The 10,991-nt window shown below is 38.6% G+C and overlaps 1 protein-coding gene across 1 annotated transcript in view; it reads left to right on the forward strand.

Moving 5' to 3' along the window:
• Positions 1–10,886: 10,886 nt before the first annotated feature.
• The window catches only part of marcksl1b (MARCKS-like 1b), a 2,932-nt gene continuing 2,827 nt past the window's right edge, over positions 10,887–10,991 (forward strand). Inside the window, exon 1 of the mRNA XM_069682126.1 lies at positions 10,887–10,991. This exon is cut by the window's right edge and continues 196 nt beyond it. The gene's annotated coding sequence lies outside the window, so the exon portion shown is untranslated.

Here is a 10,991-nt window from a genome sequence, read left to right on the forward strand (position 1 = left end):
ACAGAAAAAGGGACCATAGAGCTGGACACCAACACAGCCAGTGAGATGAAAGGACGGCCAGTATTTCAGACTTTTAAATTGTTTTAGTGCTGGACTTTTTATTGTGCATTTTTGGCCTGACTCTTTTACTTGTTTTCAAGACAGTCATTTAAGATTTTAGTCTGCCGATTTTAGAGGACAGTTTTGGAGATGATTTGTAATTGCTATTTGGGCCTTACACTTGTCGCTGTATCCATTTTGAAACATAATTATTATAACCTTGGTTGCACCTGAAATTTTTGTCATTCTCTCTGGTTTAAAAGATCTTGCTCACCACTTGATTTTAAAAGAAACCCCCTGTTTCACATTCACCTTATCCTACATCACATACACACAACCCTGCAGTAGGGTGCCAGATTATGTTTGAATGCAGCTGAAGTCTCTCCTCATCATGCTCGATGTGGCTGCACTTCCATGCATAGGTATCTCTGCCCCGCCCTCAGTCAACAGAGTGGAGGACAGAAAAAAGCCCCTAGAGCCCCCTGCTTCTGTGGTTTACTACAAAATCGATAGTAATAGTAATCAATCAGTCATCCATCCACTTTTGGTACCACCAGCAGGCCTTCATTCTGGGAGTGCAATGTTCTAGGGGGGTAAGGGGTTTAAGATATGGTGACACCTGACCATTATGAGCTTTGTAGGTATCAAGACAGATTTTAAATTATATTCTAGATTTTTCAACGAGCCAGTGCATTGAAGCTAATTGTCAGTACAAATGCTGCAGCATTTTTGACCAGCTGAGGAGTCTTTGGAGACTTATTTATAATAGGATAACAGGGTATACCTGATTTTTGCAATGTTGTGTCGGTAAAAACGAGTTGTGAGGGTCATCATCCAGGGGTCCGTTTCACAAAGCAGGTTCAACAAACTCTGAGTCTAACCCTGAACTCTGAGTTGATCTACTCTGAGATAGGAAACTCAGAGTTTTCGGTTCCAGAACAGCTGATCAGAGTTAGTTCAATCAACTCTGAGTAGGTTCAGCCAGAGTTAAGTGCGTGCACGCTGACTATCAAAAGCCAGCATTAATGGAGCCCCGATACCACGATTCACCATGGCAATGGTACACAAAAAGAGGTCCTCCTACGTCACACCAGAGGAGCTCGAAATCCTCATGCGGACGTTCAGCGAATACGAGCATGTTTTTAGAAAAATAAAGTAACACGGCTGCAGCTGCAAAAGAGAGAGAAGCGGCGTGGGAAGAAACTGCTGCTCAAGTAAATTTGCAAGTTTGAACTGGTCTATTTATTTAATACTTAATCACGACCAGAAGCTAAAATTTATATTAATTTAGGAGCAATCCAGAGAAAAACATACGTGGAAGCAGTTAAAAAAAAAATTCCAGAACATCATTCAAAGGTGCGGCTCAGGCAGAACAGGCTCATGGCTGAACCTCACTTCAGTCATATTTTAAATATTAAACAGATTAAATATCATTCAGTGGCTGTTTTAATGTGCATTAGCTTTATCCCATGATGCTGACTTCACTTACATTATAATTTATGTTGATTAAACTGAATTGTGTTATAAACTAACACAATTCAGTTTAATCAACATAAATTATAATAAAACAAATCCAATAACTTATTAAACGTCTTATTTGAGTGCTCTCGGCAGTAGTGGTGGAAAAATCTAAAAGCTATTACTTTGACACAGATTTCTCTTTTGACTTTTTTTATCATAATTATGAAAGACTTTTTCAAAGGGGTCAGAGCACCACAGAGACGCAACATTTCTTTTTTTAAAATTTGTAACCGCTCAAACACGCGTGAGACGGGCTGAATAAATGAGGAAGTCGAATGAGGGTTTTTTGTATTCTAGAGGGAGGAGACGGAACGAAACTCTGAGTTTCCTGAAGAAAACCTGCTCCCGACCAGGTTTGGTTCATAGAGTCTGTTACTACGGTAACTGACCGAGAGCTTAAGTTACCTCTCTCTGTGAAACAGGCTAGAGTTACCCCTCTTTCTCTGGTTTGAGTTACCTCCCTTTGTGAAACGGAAAACTCAGAGTTTCCCTCATTTCAGGGTTAACAGACTCAGAGTTTTCAATAAACCTGCTTTGTGAAACGGACCCCAGGTCTTAGGGCTTATCTGACAACATGTGATGTGGATATGTACAGCCAGCTATAACGAGACTATACTATGACCAAAACTAAATATTATTATCGAGATATTGAGGAGGATTGAACATTCTATACGAAAGTAACAACAACCTCCTGTTATATGGCGAACAACTTTTAATTAGGGTTAAGCTAAGGCTTCTTAAGTACACAAAAGTTTGAGGTGGATCAGATGAAGCCCCTAGGAGAGCTTGTACAACAACTTCAGTAAATGACCGAAAATACACAGAAATGTAAAATTAAAGTCAAAGTGGCTGACTTCCTGTTTTAAGTATAGGTGCAGGTGGCTTTTTTTGTAGGTCATGGCACGATAAATATGCCAACTTTCATACATCAAGGTTAAACATACTGTAAGGACTGCTTCATTTAATTTTTGTCGGGGGTGCTACTTAGCCATTTTGCCACACCCAAGCCTGAAACACAGATCAGGTATTCGCTTTCAGATTCCCTGATGAATCAGAGTTACAAGAACTTCCTGTTTTATGGCGAAACATCAAATTGGAGCCCCGTGGGCCCCATCATGAAATATGTTACTCAACCAAGTATGGTCAAGTAGAAGGGAGGTTTTGTTTTGTTAGAGGAAAATAGACTTAAAAGTCTCAAATAATAAAAAGTATGATCATGAATTGTATTTGTACACACAAACATGCTGCATTTATCTGGTATAATTTCCTGTATTTTCTTATATCCCGAAAAATATTGCAAAACAAATAGTTATGGCAATGACACTTCATTTTCAATATTATGCAGCCCTAGATGGAACAATTGAGACAGTGGCATACAGGTGAAAAATGTTGAAATGTTAAAAATTGACAGGATGACTATTTTGTCATGTTTAACTTTAGAATTTTGTAAATGTCTCAAGTTTAAGTCAAATCTCCATGCTTGATTAAAAGATGGACAATACAGCTGTTTGTTTTCCGAAGCACTTTTAGCTGCAAACAAGCACTTACTGTTAGCACTACTGTTGATGTAATTTCACATGATGTCATTTTTTTGGCCCAAGGCCTTCCACCAAGATACATTTTTGGCCTTTCATGGTTAAGAATTTGGGCTCCTCTGCTTACAAGTTTGAGGTGGATCAGATGGACAGCCTAGGATGACTTTGTTTAAATATGACCCTCATAAATGGTCAAAAATACACTTAAATGTCAAAATAAAATTAGGGGGCTTCCTGTTGGGTTTAGATTGTGGGACTTTTTATATAGCTCTGGAGATGACACATATGCCTACCAAATTTTATACATGTACCGTAGGTTAAATGCACTTCTTGGTGTACTTGTTTGAAGAGAAAAGGGATTAATTTGATTTTGTATCCCACATTTCTGGCAAAAAATAGGGCCTCCAGTCTTTAAGTGAAACCTATTTAAGTTGTGAGAGAAGGTGAAAATCACAGATTCTGAATAACAGAGAAACAAGTTGTTGTTTCTGACTCAATGATTATTAATCACCATAACATAATCATCACTGCAGAGGTGTTGATTTTACAAACATTAAGGGGAGCATGGTCCCCCATGGAGATTCTTTTGCAGCGAAGTAGCTATAGGCACTATTTTCAAGCTATATATATATATACAATATATATTACATATTATATGTATTTCATTTAGGAAAAAAATCTGGTTGACTGTACAGTTTTGAGTAGTTACAGTTACTAACAACTGTCTCTATCATTTGGACACCACATCACAACAGATGTTGAGGATGACTTATTTGCAATGCCTGCCACCTGAAACGGCAGAAATTGTCTGAGGTTACTATTGTTTGTTACATAACATTGTTGACAGGGAATGACATTAGCATAAACACCAGAAGCCTTTTGAGATCTTTATTATTATACTGTTGCAGAAGAATTGTCAAAAATGAATTAATAAAAATCTGTGACATTTGAACTCATGCCATAATATTCTTTGATCGTCTTATGGCAAATCATAGCAAAATATTCCTTCCTCACTCTCTTCGTCATCTCTCCTCCTCTTGTGTTGCTTCCTCTTCTGCTCTAAGAGTTTTCTCCTATCCCTTTTCTAAATTATGACAACTTTGAATTTGTTGCACTAATGGCACACTCCACTCCTGGTCTGCTGGTCATTTTGGTGAATGTCATTCCCAACTCCCTCCTCCTCCCCACACATCCATATATTCAGCTATCAAATCTATTAATCAGAATCAGATATACCGGTACTTTACAAATCCCTGGGGGGAAATTCGGGAAAGGCAAAAGCCAAAAAAATAATGTGTGTGAAGGTTCTTAGTCATCCAGGTCATGGTAATTCTAAGCTTAATCCAAAAGGCAACTGGACTAGGTTGAAGTTCTTGAAGATGTTTCACCTCTCATCTGAAAGGCTTCTTCAGTTCTAGATAGCTCAGGTTATCAACTCACCCTTGATTACACATCTATTGACATACTAATGACCTACAGAGCCTTATAATTCTAGCTCCATCCACCAGTCAGTTTAGAACTGACACTCATTTGTGTCCGGAAGAGTGCAGTGAGTGAGTAGTAGAGCAAATAAGAGAGAGAGAGAGAGCGGTAGAGGGACAATAAGTGCAAGCGGAACAGGGAGACATGTTGGGAGTGCAGGTTTCAATAGGCAGAAGGTTTAAATTTAACATTGTTCCCGGGGCTACATTCAAAACGTTTGAGGCTGTGAGGCCCCCCTCAGAACGTGGCGCCCTAGGAGACCGCCTCTATCGCCAATGCCTTAAACCGGCCCTGATAAGACCTAAAAGATTCTGGGCTTTTGAGAAAACATTCGGAAATTAATCACAAGAGCCCAACCTCTCTGCCGAGGCACAGAATAGAAGAGAACAGAACTTTATTACTCCCAAAGGAAATTCTCGGACCAGGTTGCTCCAAAGTAACAGTGCCTAGAAAAAATGAGAAATACATGCTTCAGGTGCATCCCTGTCATCATCCTATGTCCACATCATGTTGGTTCTCTAAATAAAGCTTCACACTCGCATCTTTCAAACTCTATGGTGACTTCCGCTGTCATTTAACACTCTACTTCTACCTTAGACTCCACATGGAATACACACCTTTAAAGGTATAATAAGTAGGATTTTCCTAGAAAAATAAAATATAGGCTTATACAAATATAATATAAATCATCACTTATGGGCCTCTATACATGCCCCTCTGCATCTATTCTGTTGTTTTGCTTTGCACGGGACGTTTTCAGGAGCGGCGCTGTTGTGGTTCCCTGAGCCAATCACAGCCTAGTGTGGGAGTGGTTCATATTAGCAACTGTGACAAACCTGCCTACGTAAGGTTGTGTATAAAGTCTATGACCTGTTTTGAGTACTTTTGGGAAGTACATAAAAGTAGTTTGAAATTAAGAGAAATAATCTTGCATATTGCAATATGCAGTGACGTGCGGTGAGGTTCATGGCTGGTGAGGCACTGACTCCATCAGAATCAGATTTACAAATATATGAACCCAACAACAGAGTAGATTATTCACCATTTGACAGCAAGGGCTGGCTCAATTCGTGGCAGCGGCAGCGAGTAGTGGCACTTCCTGCTTCCTGCCTTCCACTCCAGTTGCCGGTGTCTGAGGCAGCTGCCACTGACCTGCCACTGACCTGCCACTTACTCTGCAGCTGCGGAGTAGCATAAACATTTCTGGGCTCACCAGCGCCCCCTACGTTGAGGCAAGAAAACTGCCTGCCTCACCCAGTGCCTCTTCACTGCCGTTGTAAGATCGCTGAGCACACTAAACAGGTTACACACATATATTATATACATCAGCTAAACTATGGAAAGCCAGGGGGGCATATATTAAAAGTGTTTGAAAGTGTTTTACTGGCGACATACAGAGAGACAGTAACACGCTCTCATTGCATGGCAGAGCACAGTTTGTGAGGGATTGCGCAATCCAAGGTGAGGCTTAGCTTGCTGCTGCCTCACTGTGCGTCTCTTCCCCGTATTTGAACGGAAATGTGAAAATTCAGCGATTTTTAATAAAAAACGATCAAAATTGTTTAAGTTAAATGGAAAATCAGTTTATAGTTCAAACCATTTGATAAATATAACCATTTAATTTATCTGTTTATTATATATTTTATTTATGATGACAGGAGAGGCTCTGCCTCCCCTGCCTCTCCTGACCGCACGTCACTGGCAATATGGCATGAAATATTTCAGACTAAAGTAGGCTTGAGTAAGAAAGATGAGTAAGTAAGTGGCAAAAAAAACTTCCTGCACACCACAGAGTCCATAAATTCCTGATTTTGGACACTTATCAATATCAGGCTCATTCCAATGTTACCAAAGACATGCATTTCTTGTGCTTTGCAACAGAAATATAAAGTTTTTAGCAAGCCATAACTGCGTTTCTCTGATAATGCCTTAGGGTTTGACTAATAGCTGGAAAACTTATCACAACCCTTAAGTTGCTCATACAATGGAATCGTTGTTCACTACTCCAATAAATGGAATGGCTCAGCTAAGAGCCAGAAAGCTAACCTATACTAGCAAAATTCAAAGTCAATTAAAGTGATAATCTCGAAGATTTTTTTGTTAATAAATGTCTGTTAAATCACTATCTGTCGCTGAATTAAGTAACACAGTGGTGATTGACCCTATGGCCCACTGATGAAAGCCTTTGCATTTGCAACATATAGTATTATGGACCAGTAAGGGACGAGTTTTACAACACCCAGCAGTGGTTGGTCGGCTGGATAGGGCATTTCCGTTTTTTGCAAGTGTTGCAAAGTCTAAACAGTAATCTACTACTAACAGATCGATGACAACAGATACAACAAAAAATTTAAGTGAAAAACAAACAAATTCGACACTCAGATGCAGGCAAACAGTCTAAAAAGGAAAGCGACTGTCAAAGAGAAACTCAAGAGTTACAATCGTAACAAAGGGAACTAACCACGGACGTTTGGTTAAATTGGGAAGTGTACTCCTGCTATTACCATTTATCGCCATTAGAGACGCCAAAGAGAATGAAACTGAAATCTTCGAAATAACATCTTTAAAGCCACAGGGTGTGATGAAGTTAGAGCTGTTAAACATGCAATTCATTTGGAAAATTATTTCCTTGCATTCCAAGAGGGTCATGGCACCCATCAGTGCTCGGGCCCTAATATGAATTATTTGCATTCCAATAGGATCCTTACACCTCTTTCACAGACCAACAACATTGCGCAGGGTTGACATAAAGTCTTGTAGTCAAATAGAACTTGATTAGCTTGCCAGATTATATATATTTGACCACAAGGGTAGCTAGATAATAAGCCATGCCATTGTGTCCAAATCAACATCAACATTTTCATGACAGGCCATATTTACAGGTGACAGTTTCCTTCTATCTAATTTATAGGTGCCCAATCCTCAGATGATAATTGACACCTTGCAGCCAATCAAAATCGAGTATTTACTGAGACCATGATATAAAATATGTTAATTAGTGAGTTTCTGAGGTGCTGGAAGGTTATTTTGTTAAAGACCAGCTCCAGTCATATTTTAAGACATAACATGCTCTGTTTTTGAAATAATAAATAGTGTCTGCTATGTTTTTTCTGCAAAATATGTTTAATTACCTTGTAAAAATCCTGCCAAGGCATTTACTCCTTCTCCTCATTAAAAATTCCAGATTCTGCATTGTCCCTGCCCACAATGCAAATTTCCAACTGGCCCCTCCGTCGCGAAAACAAAGCGCGTCTCTGCCATGTGTGGCAACTTATTGAAACTTAGCTAGCTTGAAATTTAGTAATTAGTAGTAGTAGTAACGTTAACGTTAGTAGTCAGCACTGAGTTTGCAAAAATTATGATGACAGTTTCAGCTGGCTCACGCATCGCGGAAGTGGTTGCCTTAGTGCCACATAATGATATGCATAGCGTCACCCCATCCAGTAACGGGATTAGCTCCTTAGGGTTGTGACGTCTCAAACCCTGTCAAAGTGAAAACGTTTTCATCAGCCTGTCCTTGGTACACTGCAGTTTAAAGGCAGACAAGCCCAGCCATGGCAATGACTGCTAATGTTGTCCCCGGTATGTCTTGTAGCACTTGAAAAACACCAGATGGAGATGTTTACAAGATTAAAAACTTAATTTTCACTGGAGGGGGTCTTCAACCATTGGACAGAGCCAAGCTACCTGTCCCCCCTACTTCCTCTTTTAATGCTGAACTTAGGTAACTTGCTGCCTTCTGTAGCTTCAAACTTCAATTTTACCATACAGACATGAGAGTGGTATTGATTTTGTCACCTGCTCTTAATAAGAAAGCAATTGAGAAAAAAACTCAAACCTGAGCTACTTGTTCCTTAGATGCCATTTGTTCTGGCAGGAGATGTTCAACAAACACTTTGGGTGTTATGTTTTAGGTTTCCCATTCTTTGTTCATCCATGTATTGGTGGCTTATGCATGGGCAGCCACTTACACAAAAATACTTACATAACTGTTTAAATTGAAATGTTTACATGTTTTTTCTATTGCTAGCTTGCAAAAGTAATTTATGTTCTGTTGAACTGATTTAGATTTACTTAATTGACTTATATGTGAAGTAGAGAGCGGGTGCATTTGGCCTCAAGACAGGCTGCTGACATGCATTCCAATGTTCCAAAGTCTTGTGAAATCAATTAGGCTGACTGGTTGCAGGAAAGTTAATTTAAGATGTTGAACACTGAAGTCTTTTCTTTATATAACCAAGACTTGTAGCGTTAACAGCTGGAATGTAAGAGAAAGAAAATCAGGTGGAATGTGCATGATCATCACATTGACATATTTTGCTCCTGGTATGTTGTTGACAAGTGGAAGTAAACAACAAGTCTAGCCATGCAGCCATGGGAAGACAGCATGACATATCAATCAATCAATCAATCAATCAGTCAAATTTTATTTGTATAGTGCCAAATCATAACCAGAGTTATCTCGAGACACTTTACAAAAAGAGCAGGTCTAGACCGACTCTTTATGTTATTTAAAGAGAGGCCCAACATGAATCACCATGATTAGCACTTACCAATATTCAGCACATTGGCAAGGAAAAACGTCCTTTTAACGAGCAGAAACCTCGAGCAGAACCAGACTCATGTTGAACAGCCATCTGCCTCGACTGGATGGGCCAACAATATAGTCCCAACCCTGGTCCTATTCTCTGGTCAGATCACAAAAAGTGCTTCCCCATGTCCACAGTGAGAGCACAACATTCAACAATAGATTAAATTCTCATTCACCATTGCATAACAAAGTAGGTCCACAGCAGTTAAAGGTTTTACTATTCAGCTGCTTTTGCTGATACATACAGTTAGACAGAAAAGGGTGGATAGTTCATAAAGAGATGGGAGACGTCAATGTAAAAAACTCTTAACATTATTTTCAAAATCCACGTCTTCTATCTCTTTCAACTGAAAATTTCACCTGGACATTATGTTTCAATTCTTCTTCTGTTTCATGTCATCTGTCACATGTCTTGCACCTTTATTCTGAAAGTATGTGACCATGAGCTCATGACCACTGTATTTAATTTATATGTAATCATCAATCAATTTTGCTAGCCACAGCAAATTATAATGCACATGCTGGCGTATAGGTGTTCTGTTTCTGTTTTGTTGTTTGTTTGTTTGAATCTGATGTACTGATATAATAGAAAACATAAATGTATTTGCTTTATGAAAAGAGCAGATAAAAGAGATACTTTTTTTTGATTTCACTAAAACTTTAAGTGCTGAATAAGTTGTAACTCATAATGTGTATCTGAAGTCTGATCCTAAAACCAAAGGAGACACAGAAAGTTCCATGCTTGCTATAATATGAAAATAAAAATGTTGCAGCATTAGTGCATTACTTCGTGCCTCGGACTAAAACAGTTAAAGCAAACTTTAAGTCAAATAACTGATTTGTCAATTTACAGAAAATAAGTCTAAAGCATTTTGATGTTTTACGATATCTTTTATCTCATTTTAGGCCAAGAAAAAGAAATGGGAAGTAAAAATTATGGTATTTTCTTATTTCATTTGCCTTGAATGATGCTAAATTGAAGAGTTTGGGTTTGGGACTGTTTGCCAAAACAGGTACAAAAAATAAATAAATCAATCAATCAATGATGACATTCAGATCAAATAATCATTCTATTAATTGAGAACAACATGAAAAGCACTGTGGTCCTTTTGTGGAAACTACTTCTATTTAAGTGAATCAGGGTGCAGTGTAAGAACAGTGCTACAATACATAATGTTACTAAAGTTAAAATGCCTAGTTGTACAATTAATTCATTCTTTTCTAAAACAGATTAGATTTAAAATGTTTACACCGATGTCCTGGATTTCCAATACTCACAATGTAGTTTAGCTACCCAGGTCCTTGTATAGGAGCTTGCACCCCAACTTACATGCCATCAAATGAAAATGCAATAATAATTGAGAATTAATTAGTCCTCATTCTTACATTATTACTGGTAACCATGACTTTAGCTAAATATGTGATTTATTTATTTTTATTATTATTAATATAATAATAATTATATAATCATATATTATATATTATATTTTATATATGTGCTATTTTCACTTTGATGCATGCAAGACACTGAATTCAGTTGAGCTAAATTGATTTCATTGCTGGGGTCCTCTGGAAGGGGGAGGCACAACTAGAAAGACATGGATGATTGGACAGAATTGGCTCATCTTGCCCTTAGACTGCAAGATGATTGGTCAGGACGAAGCAAGTCCCGCCCACGGGTGGCGCCTTGAACCTGCTGTATGCTGAATCGTTGTGTTCAGCCAGTGTTGAGTTTAGAGGTTCACTTTGTACAGGGGTGAGAACTCTAATAGCACGAGTCAACGAGGGGAAGTAGCTGTCATTTGAAGAAAAGCCAAAATTTT

The sequence above is a fragment of the Semicossyphus pulcher genome, unplaced genomic scaffold (genome assembly GCF_022749685.1).
Source record: "Semicossyphus pulcher isolate SPU_LCO1_2020_fin unplaced genomic scaffold, fSemPul1.0.p SCAF_5, whole genome shotgun sequence".
Classification (NCBI taxonomy): Eukaryota; Metazoa; Chordata; class Actinopteri; order Labriformes; family Labridae; genus Semicossyphus; species Semicossyphus pulcher.